Source organism: Marmota marmota, unplaced genomic scaffold (assembly GCF_001458135.2).
Source record: "Marmota marmota marmota unplaced genomic scaffold, marMar, whole genome shotgun sequence".
NCBI classification, from domain to species: Eukaryota; Metazoa; Chordata; class Mammalia; order Rodentia; family Sciuridae; genus Marmota; species Marmota marmota.
This window is the reverse complement of record NW_026000305.1, coordinates 3,541,426-3,558,559: the sequence shown is the minus strand read 5'-3', so window position 1 is coordinate 3,558,559 and position 17,134 is coordinate 3,541,426. Positions and strand designations below refer to the sequence as shown.

The window sequence follows — 17,134 nt, the reverse complement described above, 5'->3', positions numbered from 1 at the left end:
AAATTAAAAAAAAAAAAAAAAAAAAGCGCAACAGTGCTAATAATCAAATAATCAGGAAAATTGAAATCAAATCCCAATGAGATAACATTTCAATTAAATTTCAATGGCTATTATCAAATATACAATAAATAATAAGTGCTGGTGAGGATATGAGGAAAGATCACTTCTCATACATTTTTGTTGGGAATGTAAATCAATACTTTAATTATTTAAAACAGTAGGAAGTGTCTTCAAAAATCAAGAAATGGAACTGCTATATGATCAAGCAATCTCATTAGTAAGCACTTATCCAATGGAAAAAATCCATATGTTGAAGATATATAGACATCACATATTTTATTGCAGCACTCTTCATAGTAGCCAAGATGTTCAGTCAACCTAGGTCTTCACAAATGGATGGACAGATGAAGAAAATGTGGTATGTATGTATACACACACATACACACACACACAATGGAATATTTTTCAGGCACAGGAAAAAAGAAATTATGTCATTAGTGGCAGCATCCATGGAATTGGAGGGCATTACATTGAGTGAAAGAAGTCAGCACAGAAAGACAAATATTGCATGTTCTCACTTATATGTGGAATCTAAAATATCTATCTCAAAGAATTATAGAGTAAAGTAGAATAGTGGTCACCAGTGGCCATAAGAAGGAAAGAGAGAATGAATAGCTAATGGATACAGGTGCCCAAATATATTGGAGAAATAACATTTAATGTTCTATAACACAGTAGGATAACTATGGTTAAGAAGAACTAATTGAATTTTTCAAAACAGATAGAAGAGAGGATTTTGAATTATCCCACCCCCCCAAAACTATACTTTTCTTATTTTCCAAATAAATATGACAATCTGATCTGATCAGAATACACTGCATAGTGTGTTGAAAAATACTGTACCTCATAAATATGTGTAATTACTATGAATTAAATAGAAATAAAATACATATATTTTAATCCCAGAAAATGATATTTAAAATGAGTGGAATACTTTGTAGCTATAAGCAAGAATAAAGAAACTGTCCTTTTTAATAAAAAATACTTTTATTACTGTTACTCCTTCTAGATTAAAGTTAATATGTATTGGTGCATTATAAAGCATCTACGTATTTTGGACTAACCTGGTATTGGATTAGGATTAACTATTTGAAGAGAAATATTTTTTTCTCTCTCTCCACCAAGTATTGCCAGTTTAACTAACAATATAGCTATTTTGTTATTTTTATATATTTATTGCAGATTACTTTTCATATACAATACAGCTAGAACATTTGGTCTAAATTGTTATCATAATATTTTCAGTTTGGCTGAGTTAAGAATTGTGTGAATAGCACACAGTCCTATGGAGAAATATGTCTCATCAGTATTTATGAATAGTAAAGAAACTCTCTTAATGTCAAAAAAATTGAGGTGTAGAACAGTCTACAAAATTTGAAAGTTTTGTATTAAAGAACAAGTGAATAAAGTATATGGACTCAGATGTTCCTATATCTGTAAATAAAACTCTAAAAATATGATTTTCTTATATTAATATATCATATCATATTAGCCAGAATTCTTGAGAAAAAATAATTAGAATAAACTAATCTGAGTTATGAATTATTAATCTAAATGGTGCTTACCATTCTTTGTATCCCATGAAATAAGTGTGATCATATAAAATTAATAATACTTAAATAAAATGGCATAAAATCAATACACATTGTGTTACATGATGTAGGAATAAAAGGCAATAGAAAACAGAGACACACACAAAAACATAGATGTATTCATCACAAAATGAGAAAATACTTATGACAATCAGTTTCTCATTTATGAAACTAGTCACATGGTCATCACTGGTATTTATAATTACCTTCTTCCACTATCCCTCCTGCATTTCTTTTGCCTTCAGCAAACATTTCACTTGGTCTTTGTTATATGCCTATTGAGGTGACACAAAACACCATTGCTGAGTGGTCTTGGCCATTTAAAGTCCAATCTGTTTTGGGTAATTGTGTTTTGCACTGACCTCAGTCATAGGGCATGGTAGCACTAAGATCTGACTTAAGGATTCTCTTATGTTACTGACAAAAACTTCCTTGCCTTCAGCAGTTATTATCATCATCTCACTCAACACTAAAACTTCTTTCTTTGCCTATTGATTTAGAAATATAAGGAACTCAAACTGAAAAGTTGACTGTCATAGTTTCCATTTCAAAGGAATCACTGCTGTGTATTCTGCTAGAAGAATTTTTTCTTTCTGAGATTAAGACCAGTATGTCAGCACAACTTAAAATTGCAGTAACCAAAAGTAAATTTGTTTTAGTAATTTATTAGGGGCAAATGGTGAATGGTGCCACTCCCTTTTCCATCCCTTGATCATTGTATCCATAAATATTTACTATCAGAGAAACAGTATACTGTGTTATATTTTCATTACTGTGACCAAAGTACTTGAAAAAAAAAACTTAGAGGAAAAAAAGTATATTTTCACTCAGGGTTCAAAAGTTTTATTTCATAGTTGGTTTAGTCCATTGCTCTGGGTCCAAGGTGAGATAGGACATCATAGCAGAAAAGTATAGTGGAGAAGCAATGCTCATCTCATAGTAGTTGTGAAGAAGAGTGGAAGAGAAAGGGAAGATGAACCCTTTAAAGGCAGACACCCATTGATCCATAGCCATGTCTCATCTGCCCAAAGTTAACACTCAGTCAATCCATTCAAACCTGGATGGGCTGATTAGGTTATGTCTCTCAACCTAATAATATCCCTTCAAAATATTCCTGCACTGACATTTGAGCTTTTGTGGAACACTTCATATCCAAACCATAACATTCTTCACCTAATATCCAAAAGTTTGCTAGAATTTTGATAAATTTTATGATGAATATGTAAATCTCTTTGGGTAGTATTTTCACTATTTACATCTTTATTAAAGTATTTCAGCAGTGCTTTATAGTTTTCTGGGTATAAATCAACCACCTATTTGGTGAAGTCTATCCCTAGATGTTTAATTTTTATATAAGATATTTTAATTGATGTTGTAACTTATTTTTTGCATTGTTCACATCTGAATGTTACCTCTTGATTGTACTAGTAAGCTTTCCATCTTTGTGACAATAAAAACAACTTAAAAGGTGCAAATGTTTCAGTATAGATTGATTGGTCACACTGATATCAGTCTGTGAAAAGGTAGATCATCATGGTCAGAAGTGCATGGGGGCAAGGCTATTCACCTCAAGGGGGCCAAAACATAGTGAATTTCTTTTATAACTAATCCGCTCCCCCCAAACCCATTATATTATTGATCTATAAATGAATTCATCCATTGATGAGGTCAGAGTTTCAAGATCCAATCATTTCTCAAAAACCCAACCTGAGAACACTGCTCCTTTTGGGACCAAGATTTCAAGAAATGACATTTTGGGGGACTTTTCCAATAGTGATTCTGCTGAGAAAGAAATCAGGAACACCATCCCATTCACAATGTTCTCTAAAAATACAATACATGGGAATTAACCCAACCAAGGAAGTGTAAGACTATCTTAATATTGAAGTAGAGAAAAGCTATAGATTTACAAATGTTGATCTTGTATCCTGTTACTTTGCTGAATACATTTTTCAGCTCTAGAAGTTTTCTGGTGAAGATTTTTGAGTCTTCTAGATTTATAATCATGTCTCCAGCAAACTGAGGTAATTTGGCTTTTTTTCCTATTTGTAACCATTTTGTTTCCTTCTCTTGCCTGGTTCCTTTGGCTAGAGTTTCAAGAAATATATTGAATAGAAGTGGTGAGATTGAATATCCTTGTCTTTTTCCTGTTTTTAGAGGAAATGATTTCAGTTTTTCTCCACTCGATATGACATTGACTTTGTATTTCTCATATATAATCCTTTAAATGTTAGCCTTTTAACCCTAGGTTCTCCAGTGTTTTAAAGATAAATGGGTGCTGCATTTTATCAAAGCCCTTTTCTGTGTCTACTGATATGATTAAATGAATCTTGTCCTTAATTTTATTTACTTAGTGGGTTGTAGTTTTTGATTTGTGTAACATCTTTTAACATACCTCATTTTAAAATTTTCTATTGGATGTAGTTTATTCTTTGTGAGGTTTAGGGATATATACATATAATGTGTGCGTATTTATATACTATCATATGTTAATAGAGAATATTTACTTTTGTTTTCATTTGAATGCTCTGTATTTCCTTTTATGTTATTGTTTTGTTTTTTATATCTATCTTTTATTTGAAGATTATTATTATTAATAGATGAATATTTTGAATACTAAGATGTTTGATTAATTTTGTTCTTGTAAACTTTTGTTTCTTTTCCATAAATTTTATTTTTTATGTTTTTAATTTTTTTTTAAATTTCTATTTTCTCTTATTTTTATTAATTTTTTCTCTGATTTCTCTATTTCCTTTGACTCTCTTCTCCTCTCTAATATTCTCTCCTCCACACTTTCTTTACCTTTTTTCCTCAATTTTTGCTCCTTCTTCCTCACAATTATCACATACCACATCACCTCTATTATATCTCATTACCACATGGAACTATAATCCCTTATGAAAACCTGCTATTTTCCTCATGGGCAATAAGTGATCATATAATTTCTTAGTTTTGTAACAACAAAATTGTAGATTTTATTGCAAGAGTTATTTGATTTAGTACTGTAAATTGTTTGTATTAGTTGTTTTTATTATGTGTCTCCCCTTAAACTGTGAGATACAAGTAACCTTCAGGAACACTATAAATCCACAATGTTGAAAAGCTATTGCCTCAAAATCAACTGTCAATTTCCTGACAATGGGTAGACATACAAACAACAGGAAAAAAATAAAGGGAACAAATCACCTCCAACAAACCAAAAATATGTCAGAAATAGAATGCATCAATACCACAGTGGAAGAAATGTCAGAAAAGAAATATCATGAATGTACATAGTTAAATTGATCTGATGATGCAAGAGAGCAAATACAGATATTACAAGCCCATTTTAAAAAAGAGACAGATATTCTGAAAAAAAACCCCAGAAATCCATGAAATGAAGGAATCAATAAATCAAATATATCAATAAATCAAATATCAGCAGAATATACCAACTGAAAGACAGTGTCTCAGGCAATGAAGATAAATTATATAATCTTAAAAGTAAAGGCAAGCATGCAGAAAAAATGTTAATAGATCATGAACAGAACTTCCAAGAAATATGGGATGATATGGAAAGAACAAACCTAAGATTTATCAGGATAGATGAAGGCTCAGAGATACAACCCAAAGGAATGCATAATGTTTTCAATAAAATAATGCCTGAAAATTTCCCAAATTTTAAGAACAAAATGGAAAATCAAATACTGGATACTTACAGGACTTCAAATATACAAAATTACAACAGATCCACACAAAGGCACATTATTATGAAGATTCTTAACATAAAGAATAAGGGTAGAATTATAAATGTGGCCAGAGAAAAAATCAACTAAAATTAAGAGAGAAACCAAATTGGAACTCAGCTGCTTTGTCAACACAGACCCTTAAATCTAGGAGGTCATGAAACAGTAATTACCAAGCTCTTGAAAGAAAATGGGGGTCAGCCAAGAATACTATACCATACAAAACTAAGCTGCAGATTTGATGATAAAATAAAACCTTCCATAATGAAAAAAAAAATCAAAATAATTTACAACCAAAAAGCCTGCACTACAAAATATTCTCAAAAAATATTTCATGAAGAAGAAATAAAATATAAAAATGAAATCCAGCAAGGAAGGAAATATGCTAGGAGTATAATTAAATAAAAAAACATACATTTAAAAAATTGACAGGAAATAAGAATCATTTCTCAATAAAAATGTTGAATGTAAACTGCCTAAACTCATCAATCAAAAAACAGAATGGCAAACTGCATTTTAAAATAAGACACATTAATATGTTGTCTCCAAGAAACTCACCTCATAGACAAAGACATCCACAGACTGAAGGTAAAATGATGGCAAAAAATAGTACCATGCACATTCACCTTGCAAACAAGCAGGGGTTTCTAAACTCATATCTGGTAAAGTTGATTTCAAGTCAAAAGTAATTAGAAGGGACAAAGAAGGACATTTTATAATACTAAAGGGGATTATACATCAACAAGACATAATAATCTTAAACATTTATACCCCAAATGATGGAGCACCTACATACATAAAACAAACACTTCATGTCAAATAGATCACAAAACAATAATACTGGGTGACTTCAACACACCTCTCTCACCAATTGATAGCTCTTCTAATGAAAAATTGAATAAAGAAGCAACAGAATTTAAAAATACAATTAATAATTTATACTTAAGATATATATATATAATATTTTATCCATCTATGAATGAATATATTTTCTTTGAAGCAGCACATTGAACATTCTCTAAAATAAATCACTTCATAACCCACAAAGCAACTCTTGGCAAATACAAAAAAAAATAGAACTAATAGTTTGCATTCTATCACATCATGATGGGATAAAATTATAAATCAATCATAAAATAAAAAATAGAAGCTATTCCAACACCTGAAGAAAAAAATAACACACTATTGAATGAATAATCGATAGCTGAAAAAATTAGGGATGAAATTAAAAAAAACACTTAGAAGTAAATGAGAATGGTGAAATAACATATTAAAATCTCTGGAATACTGTTTTTAAGTACTTTGGGTATAGACCAAGTAGTGGGATAGCTGGGTCAAATGGTGGTTCCATTCTCAGTTTTCCAAGGAATCTCCATACTGCTTTCCATATTGGCTGCCTCATTTTCAAGTCCCATCAGAAATGTATGAGTGTGCCTTTTTCCCCATATCCTCATCAACACTTTTTGTTGTTTGTATTCTTAATAGCTGCCATTATGACTGGAGTGAGATAAAATCTTAGAGTAGTTTTGATTTGCATTTCTGTAATTGCTAGAGATGTTGAACATTTTTTCATATATTTCTTGACTGATTGTATATCTACGTCTGAGAAATGTCTGTTTAGTTCCTTGGCCGATTTATTGATTGGGTTATTTGTTGTTTTAGTGATAAAATTTTTGAGTTCTTTATATATCCTAGAAATTAGTGCTCTATCAGATGTGCATGTAGTAACAATTTGTTCCCAAATTGTAGACTATCTATTCATCTCACTGATTGTTTCTTTTGCTTATAGGAAGCTTTTTACTTTGAATCCATCCCATTTATTGATTCTCTATATTAATTCTTGCACTCTAAGAGTCTTATTAAGGAATTTGGGGTCTAATTCAACATGATAGAAATTGGAGCCCACTTTTTTATTCTAATAGATGCAGTGTCTCTGGTTTAATTCTTAGGTCCTTGATCCACTTTGAGTTGAGTTTTGTGCATGGTGAGAGATAGAGGTTTTATTTCATTTTGTTGCATATGGTTTTCCAGTTTTCCCAGCACCATTTGTTGAAGAGGCTATCTTTTCTCCAATGTACATTTTTGGTGCCTTTGTCAAATATAAGATAACTGTAATTATGTAGATTAGTCTATGTGTCTAATATAAGATAACTGTAATAAAAAGCATAATGTAGGGACACAGCCACATCAGTGTTTATAGCATCACCATCAAATATCTAAACTATGGAACCAAACTAGATGCCTTTCAGAAGATGAATGGATAAAGAAAATATAGTACATATACACAATGGAATATTATTCAGCATTAAAAGAAAATAAATTTGCAGATAAATGGATGAGTTGGAGAATGTAATGCTAAGTGAAATAGCCAATTCAAAAAAAATGCTGAATGTTTTCTCTTATTTAAGGATGCTGATTCATAATGTGGTGGGGAGGGGGCATGGGAGGATTAGATGAACTCTAGATAGGGCAAAGGATAAAAGGGGAGGGAAGGAAAGGAGTGAGTATGGGGGTAGAAAGACCGTGAAAAGAGATGGACATCATTATCCTAAGTACATGTATGAACACAGGAATGGTGTGACACTACATTGTGTACAACCAGAGATATGAAAAATTGTGCTCTATGTGTATAATATGAATTGCAATGCAATCTGCTGTCATATATAACAAATTAAAATTAAAAAATGAAAAAAAATCTCTGGAACACCATGAATCCAATTCTAAGGGGAAAGTTTAATGCATTAATCTTATTAATTTAAAGAACAGAAAATAACAAAATAAATTACCTAACTTTACATCTCAAATACTTAGAAAAAGAATAACAAAGCAGCAATAAAAGTAATAGAAAAACAGGAAATAATTAAAATCAGAGCAGAAATTAATAAAATTGAAACCAAAAAAAATTTAAAAATTGACAAAACAAAAAATTGGTTCTTTGAAAAAAATGAACAAAATTGATAAACCCTTAGCCAAACTAAAGAAAGAGAGAGAAAACCCAAATAATTAAAATTCTTGATGAAAAAGGAAATATCATCATGGACACCACTGAAATACAGACAATAATCAGAAGCTACTTTCAAAATCTATACTATAAAAAATAGGCAATCTTGAAGATATTGACAAATTTCTAGAGACATATGAATACCCAAATTTTATTAAAAGACATAGAAAATTTAAATAAATAAGTTTCAAGCAATGAAATTGAAGACACCATCAGAAGCCTACCAACAAAGTAAAGCCCAAGACCAGCTTGATTCTCCCCCAAGTTCTACAAGACCTTCAAATAAGAACTTACACTAATACTCCTCAAATTATTCCATAAAATGGAATTTTATGGATTCTATGAAATTAGTATCACACTGATACCAAAAACAAAGACTCACCAAGGAAGGAAAATTTCAGATCAATATCCCAGATGAATATTGATAAAAGTTCTCAATAAAATAATGGCACATCACATACTAAAATACATTAAAAAGATAGTGCACCATAATCAAGTGCAGTTCATCCCAGGGATGCAAGGGTGGTCAACATGGATATCAAAAAATGTAATTCATCAAAGCAATAGACTTAAATATAAGAGACAAATGATCATCTTAATAGATGCAGATAAAACACTTGACAAAATACAGCACTGCTTCATGTCCAAAACAATAGAAAAAGTAAGGATACTAGGAACATATCTCAACATTTTAAAAGCTATATATGCTAATCCCAAAGCCAACATCATTACACATGGGGGAAAAAAGCATTCCCTCTCAAAACTGAAACAAGACAGTGACGCCCTCTTTAACCACTCCTATTCAACATAGTCCTCAAAACCCTATCCATAGCAATCAGACAAAGAAAGGAATTAAAGGGATATGAATAGGAAAATAAGAGTTCAACTACCCCTATTTGCCAAGGACATGATTCTATATTTAGAAGACCCAAAAATTCTACTAAAAAGCTTGTAGGACTCATAAATTAATTAAGAAAAGTAGCAGTCTTTAAAAATCAATACCAATAAATCAATTGCATTTCTTTACACCAAGGATATATCAGCTGAAAGATAAATCAGGGAAACTATCCACATTACAATAGCCTCAAAAAGTAAAATATTTGGGAACCAACCTAACAAAAGAGGTTAAAGACCTCTATAATAAAACTACAAAACACTAAAAAAAGAATTTGAAGAACTCAGAAGACGGAAAGATGTCACATATACCTGAATTGGAGGAATAAATATTATCAAAATGGCCATACTACCAAAAGCACTATACAAATCAATAGAATTCCTATAAAGATCCCAAAAATGTCATTTCAGAAATAGAAAAGGCAATCATGAATTTCATTTGGAAACAAAAGTGTCCCAGAATAGATAAAGCATTCCTTAGTGCAAAAAGTGATGCAGGAAGCATCACAATACCAGATGTTAAATTATACTGCAGTACTATAGTAACAAAAACAGCATGGTATATTGGCACCAAAACAGGAAGACCAATGAAACAGAATAGAGGATACAGAGACACACCTACATAAATACAGTCATCTAAACCTAGATAAAAGCACCATAAACATACATTGGAGAAAAATAGCCTTTTTTTGACAAATGGTGCTGGGAAAACTGGAACTCCATATGTAAGAGAACAAAATTGAACTCCTATAGCTCACCCTGCACGAAACTTAACTCAAAGTGGATCAAGGCTTTAGGCATTAGACCACAGACCCTGCACTTGCAAGAAGAGAAAGTAGGCCTAACTCTCCAACATGTTGGCATGGGAACTGAATACTGAATTCCTCAACAAGAATCCTAAAGGGCAAAAAGTAAAATCAAGAATCAATAAATGGGAGGGGTATCAAGCTGAAAAGCTTCTTCACAGCAAAAAGAACAATCAAGAACATGTACAAAGATCCTACAGATTGGGAGAAAATCTTCAACACCAATACCTCAGAGAAGTCATTAATTCCATGATATTCAAAGAACTTCAAAAATTTAACACCAAAAAATTAAGTAATCCAATTAATAAATAGGCAAAGAAACATAACAAACACTTTATGGAAGAAGAAATATGATTGATCAATGTATATATATAAAACATTCAATGACTGTAGCAACTAGAAAAATAAAAATAAAAACTACACTGAGATTCCATCTCCGTCCAGTCAGAATGGCAGTTATAAAGAATACAAAAAACAATAAATGTTGGTGAAGATGTGGGGAGAAAGGCACTCTTATACATTGTTGGTGGGACTGCAAATTGGTGCAACCACTATGAAAAGAAGTATGGAGATTCCTTAGAAAACTTGGAATGGAACAACCATTTGATTTGACCCAGGTTTCCCACTCCTTAGTTTATACCCAAAGGAATTAAAATCAGCATACTACAGTGACACAGCCACATTCATGTTTATCACAGCTCAACCCACAAAAGTGAAGGTATGGAAACACTTTTGGGGTTCTTCAATAGATGAATGAATAAAGAAAGGTGGTATATATACACAATGGAATATTACTCAACCATACAAAAGAATGAAATTATGGCATTTGCTAGTAAATGGATGGAACAGAAAAATATCCTGCTAAGTGATATAAGTCAATCCAAAAAAAAAAAAAAAAAAAAAAAACCAAAGGCCAAATGTTCTCTCTGATTTGTGGACACTAATCCATAGCAAGTGAGGGTGGAGTGGAATTAGACAAAGGGAAACAAATTGATGAGAGTGGGGAGGGAAATAGGAAAGACAGTAGAATTAACTGGCCATACATTTCCTATACTCATATTTATATACATGATCAGGGTAACTCTACATCATGAATGACCAAAAGAGCGGGAAACTAAATAGAATAAGTTATACTCCTATGTGTGTATATTCTGCCAAAATACACGCTACTGTCATATATAACCAAAATTTTAACACCCCTCCCCCAAGAAAAAGAAAAGAAAACGCCATTATGTACTTTACAGTAACCCAGGGAAGTTGTGTCAGGAACTTTTAGGCCATACATGACCTCATTTTAGGTTTCCATGACACCTGTTCACACAAGAATTGTTCCACACAAATTCATTTGACACAACAATAAGCTCCCTGGGCAACAAAATCTAGCACAGCACCTGGCCTACAGTCAGTACTTAATGGCTTTTCAGGATTAAGAAACCATGTTGGTTCCAGATGACAACTCATTTAATGAGAAACCCCCAACCTGTTCTTTCTTGGTTATCTTCAGAGCTGTTGTTTTGACTATCAATGACTAGAATTGATTCAGGAAACTATGAGTGAATAAGAAATTTTTGCTAAGTGTTTTGATATGTGGATGGATTTTGTTCCTCAGAATGCTTTACTGACAAATCAAGAATTGTCTGAAAGTATATTTTCTTAGACTTGAAAGATTCTAACATCTCTAAACAAGTTCAATAAATCCTGCAAACATGAAGATTAAACTCAAAAGTCTTTTTTCTCAGCATAGCCATGTCTGTTACCTTATGCATGTAGTATCTTTTTCAATATTTTACCTTCATTCTCAGTGTGTCCTCAGATACAAAATTAATTTCTTATAGACAACAACTAGATTTTCATTTAATTAACTATATTAACCAATCTGTCTTTTGATTGTAAAGTTGAACTAATTTGTACTTAAAGTGTTACTGAGGTGGAAGCACTAATGTTACACTGTCAATTGTTTCTGGAATGTCTTAACCTTACTTTGACCCTCTGCTTTTCTGACTGCTTTAATTTGTGTCATATTGCTTTGATTTGTCATGACATTAATTGACTGCTTTCACATATCTTTGTATTCATCTTCCAGAGTCATTTTTCTTTGTGGTTATGGTGAAGATAACATGAGTCATTATCAAATTTTATAATCTAATTTTAATTGATATTGCCTTTATGGTAATCACACATAAGAACTATAATATTTTACATTTCTTCCCTCCCACTTGATGTAATTGATGTTACAGTTTTATCTTTTTATATTCTGTATCCACTAATATAAATTTACAATTTGAGTTCATATGTATTTAAATTATGTTCTATAATTAAAAGTCATTTACACACCAAAATTACAATACTAAAACTTCTATATTACTATATATTTAACTTTACCTGGTAGATTTGCTATTTTTCATGTCTTGTTATCTATAATCATTTTATTTCTATTTAAAGGATTCCTTTTAGCAATTCTTATAAGAAAGCTCTAGAAGTGATAAATAAACATTTATATATCCAGTAATTCTTATTTTCCCATCATTTTTAATTTTTAAATTTTTTAATTAGTTGTACATGACAGTAAGATGCATTTATGCACTTTGATATATCATGTATAGATGGGATATAATTTCTCATTTTTTGAATGTACATGTTGTAGAATCATATTGGTCATGCACTCACATAAACACATATAGTAATAATGTCTGTTTCATTCTACTATACTTCCTATCCCCGCATCCCCTCCTTCATTTATGTCTACCTAATCTCAGATAATACTATTCCTCTCTAGTCCCCCCTGCCTTATTGTGAATTATCAACTGCATATTAGAGAAAAGATTCAGCCTTTAGTTTTTGAAGATTGGTTTATTTCACTTTACATGATATTCTCCAACTTCATCCATTTACTAGCAAATGTCATAATTTCATTCTTCTTTAAGCTGAGCAATATTCCTTTGAATATGTACAACATTTTCTTCATCCATTCATTTATTGAAAGATACCTAGGTTTGTTCCTAAATAGCTAAAATCGTTTAACTATTGTGAATTGATCAGCTAAAAACATTGAGGTAGCTGCATTACTATAATATGCTGATTTTAAGTCCTTTGAGTATAAACTGAGGAATGAGAGAGCTGGGACGAATGGTGATTCCATTCCAAGTTTTCTGAGGAATCTCCACCAGCAATGTATAAATGTACCTTTTTCCCCACATCCTTACCAACATTTATTGTTGTCTGTATTCTTGATGATTGCCATTCTGAAAGGAATGCTATAAAAGACTTTAAAAGAAGAATTGACATTAATATTTCTCAAAGTATTCCATGAAATAGAAAAGGAAGAAACCTTTCCAAACTCATCCTATGAGAATAATGTCACCCTGATACCAAAACCAGTCAAAGACACATCAAGGAAAGAAAACTTCAAACCAATATCTGTGGTGAACATAGATGCAAAAATTCTCAGTAAAATTCTGGCAAATTGCACACAAAAACATTAAAAAGTTAGTGCACCATATTAAGTGGGGTTCATCCCAGGGATGCAGGGTTGGTTCAACATACAGAAATCAATAAATGTAATTCATCATATTAATAGACTTAAAACCAAGAATCACATGATCATCTCAAGAGATGCATAAAAAGCATTTAACAAAATACAGCATCCTTCATGTTCAAAACACTAGAAAAACTAGGGATAGTAGGAACATACCTCAACTTTATAAAAGCTATATATGATAAATCCAAGGGCAGCATCATTCTAAATGGTAAAAAATTGAAAGTATTCCCTCTAAAAACTGGAACAAGACAAGGATGTCCTCTTTCACCACTTCTATTCAACATCATCCCTGAAACTCTAGTCAAAGCAATTATACAGAAGATAGAAATTAAAGGGATACAAATAGGTAAAGAAGAACTCAAGCTATCACTATTTGCTTATGACATGATTTTATATCTAGAAGATCCAAAAAAAATTCTACCAGAAAACTTCTGGAACTAATAAATGAATTCAGCAAAGTAGCAGGATATAAAATCGACACCCATAAATCAAACACATTCCAATGCATCAGCGATGAATCCACTGAAAGAAAGATTAGGAATACTACCCCATTCATGCTAGCCTCAAAAAATAAAATATATGGGAATCAATCTAACAAAAGAGGTGAAAGACCTCTAAAATGAAAACAGAACACTAAAGAAAGAAATTGAAGGAAACCTCAGAAGATGGAAATATCTCCCATGCTCCTGGATAAGCAGAATTAATACTGTCAAAATGGCCATAGTATAAAAAATGTTATACAGATTTAATGCAATTCCTATGAAAATACCAATGACATTCTTCATAGAAATATAAAAAGCAATCATAAAATGTATTTGGAAAAATAACAGACCCAGAATATCTAAAGCAATCCTTAGCAAGAAAAGTGAAACAAGAAGCATCACAATATCAGACTTTAAACCTAATACAGAGTTATAGTAACAAAAACAGCATGGTATTGGCACTAAAATAGACTTGTAGACCAATTGTACAGAATAGAGGACACAAAGACAAACTCTCATAATTATGGTTATGTCATATTAGACAAAGGAGACAAAAACATTCACTGGAGAAAAGATAGCCTATTCAACAAATTGTGCTGGCCAAACTGGAAATCCATATGCAGCAAAATGAAATCAAACCTCTATCTCTCACCCTGCACAAAAATTAACTCAAATTGGTCAAAGACTTAGGCACTAGGACAGAGACCCTGAAATTACTAGAAGAAAAAGTAGGCCCAAATCTTCACAGTGTCAGCCTAGAATCTGACTTCCTTAACAAGACTCCTAAAGCACAAGAAGTAAAATCAAGAATTAATAAATATGATGGATTCAAATTAAATAGCTTCTTCTCAGCAAAGGAGACAATCAATAATGAGAGGAGAGAGCCTCCAGATTGGGAAAAAAATTTACCTCATGCTCCTCCAATAAAGCATTAATACCTAGAATATATAAAGAAATCAAAAATCTTAACACTCCAAAAAATAATAACCCAATCAATAAATGGGCTAAGGAACTGAACAGACACTTCACAGAAGAAAAAATACAATCGACCAACAAATATATGGAAAAGGGTTCACCATCTCTAGCAATTAGAGAAATGCAAATCAAAACTGTACTAACATTTCCCATAATTTTTTATAGCTTCTCTGCACTGGGGATATAGCTCAATTAGTAGAGCGCTTACTTCACATGCACAAAGCTCTGGGATCAATCCCCAGCACCATTAAAAAACAAAACTTCTCTGTTTATAGTATTTTTGGTTAAAATTATTTTTATTTTAGCAAAGGAGAAACACAGGGAACTCCTGTCCTAGAGGCTATGATCCTGCCCAGCAGCAGAAAGATTTTAAGGAGGTTATTCAAAGGTACATTCCACATTTTCTGCACTGGAATTGTACTTCATTTGTTATTTTGGAAGAGAATCATTTCTGAGGTCTTCTGATACCGTCCCCAAAGTATAGATGACTGTCTTCCTATGGTGGGTGTGTACTCAAGGACAGATAACTCTGCCTAGAATGGTGAAGAAAGGTAGTCCCATTTCCCCTGAAATTATGGAGGGGTAGAGTTTAGGGAGGAGCATGAGAGAGGAAGAGAAAGAAATATGTTCATTTTAAAAATAAGTTGCAGTGACAGAGCAGCAAGGGCTAAATTCAAAGCATGAAGTAGAACATTGTTACATTTCCCCACTGTCAATATGTACATTCCATTTCCATGGAAAAATGGGAAATGAAATCTTCAAGTTGCTTCCTGCTGAAATGGGGTGAGGTTAGGGGAAGTAACCCAAAGTCCTTGTTCTCTATCAAGAGGGGCATGGACAGTTAAGGGTATTCATCATCAGAGCAGTCCAGAGGTCCACAGTGGCATATGCAAGTGATTGGATAAGGCATGCATAGGGAGGAGGAGATCATACTGAGTGAACAATGTTTTCAACTATTTGTGTAATCTAAAACTGTTGAACTCATACAAGCAGATTACAGAAGGACAGCTTCCAGAGGTATAGCAGGGTGAATAAGATATAGAAATATATTGATCAAAGAGTAAATTCAAACTTTCAGTCATATGATGAGTAAGTTGTGCCTATGTAATATACCACATTGTGACTATTGTTTGATAACACTGATTTGTGTACTCAGAAAAGATACGGTGCTTTTGCCAAAAACTACAAAATAATAACTATGTGTTAATTGTATTGATTATAGTAATCATTTAACAGTGTAGTTTATCTTAAATATATGCAATTTTTACTTGCAATTATATCTCAAGAGAGTTGGTGATTAGGGAAGCTTTTATGTTAACATGTTTATTTTTCCTTTGAAAACATTAAATATGTTGCTCAAATGTATTTTAGATAGCATTGTTTATGATGATAAACCTGATCTTATGCTGAGTTTTTCCTCCTTATGTTATATCCCTTATTTCTGGCATTTAAAAACATTCTCTATCTCCTTATTAGATGGTTTTATTATCTTGTGCCTTGGAATAATTTTTGCATGCTTTCTTTCCTTGGTTTTGCTGATATTGCTCTATCTGTTGGTTTATATATTTTTCATCAACTTTAGAACATATTTAACTATAATTTCTTCAAATATGTTTCTGCCTCCCTTTCCATGTCCCTACTAAATTCACTATAGCTGTCCTTTAGTTTCACGAATGTGTGTAATATCATTATAATAATGGTTTAAGTAACCTTAACAACTAATTGTATCATTGGTTCTTTGTCAGGTTCTACATTTGTATTAGTTGTTTATCAAGTTCATTTTCCCCTCAATTGGATCTGGAAAATGCTTCAATTGATCATGTGTTCCCAGTGCAGCAATGTCCAGAGGAGAGGCTTTTGGAAAGTCATTGAATCATGAGGGCTCTGACCTCATTAGTGGATTAATAAATTGGTGGCTGAATAAACTGGTGGTAAGTGGATTCTAGTTGGAGGAAATAGGTCACTAGGTTTTGGTCTTTGAGAATATGTCTATCTCTTCTCTGAATTTTTCCTTCTTTCTTCTCTCTCCTCCTCCTCCTCCTCCTCCTCCTCCTCCTCCTT

At 32.1% G+C, this 17,134-nt stretch overlaps 1 protein-coding gene across 1 annotated transcript in view; it reads left to right on the top strand.

The window, feature by feature from the left end:
* Positions 1 to 17,134, top strand: part of Cylc1 (cylicin 1) — a 112,024-nt gene that overhangs the window by 46,687 nt on the left and 48,203 nt on the right. The gene's annotated exons all lie outside the window — the stretch shown is intronic.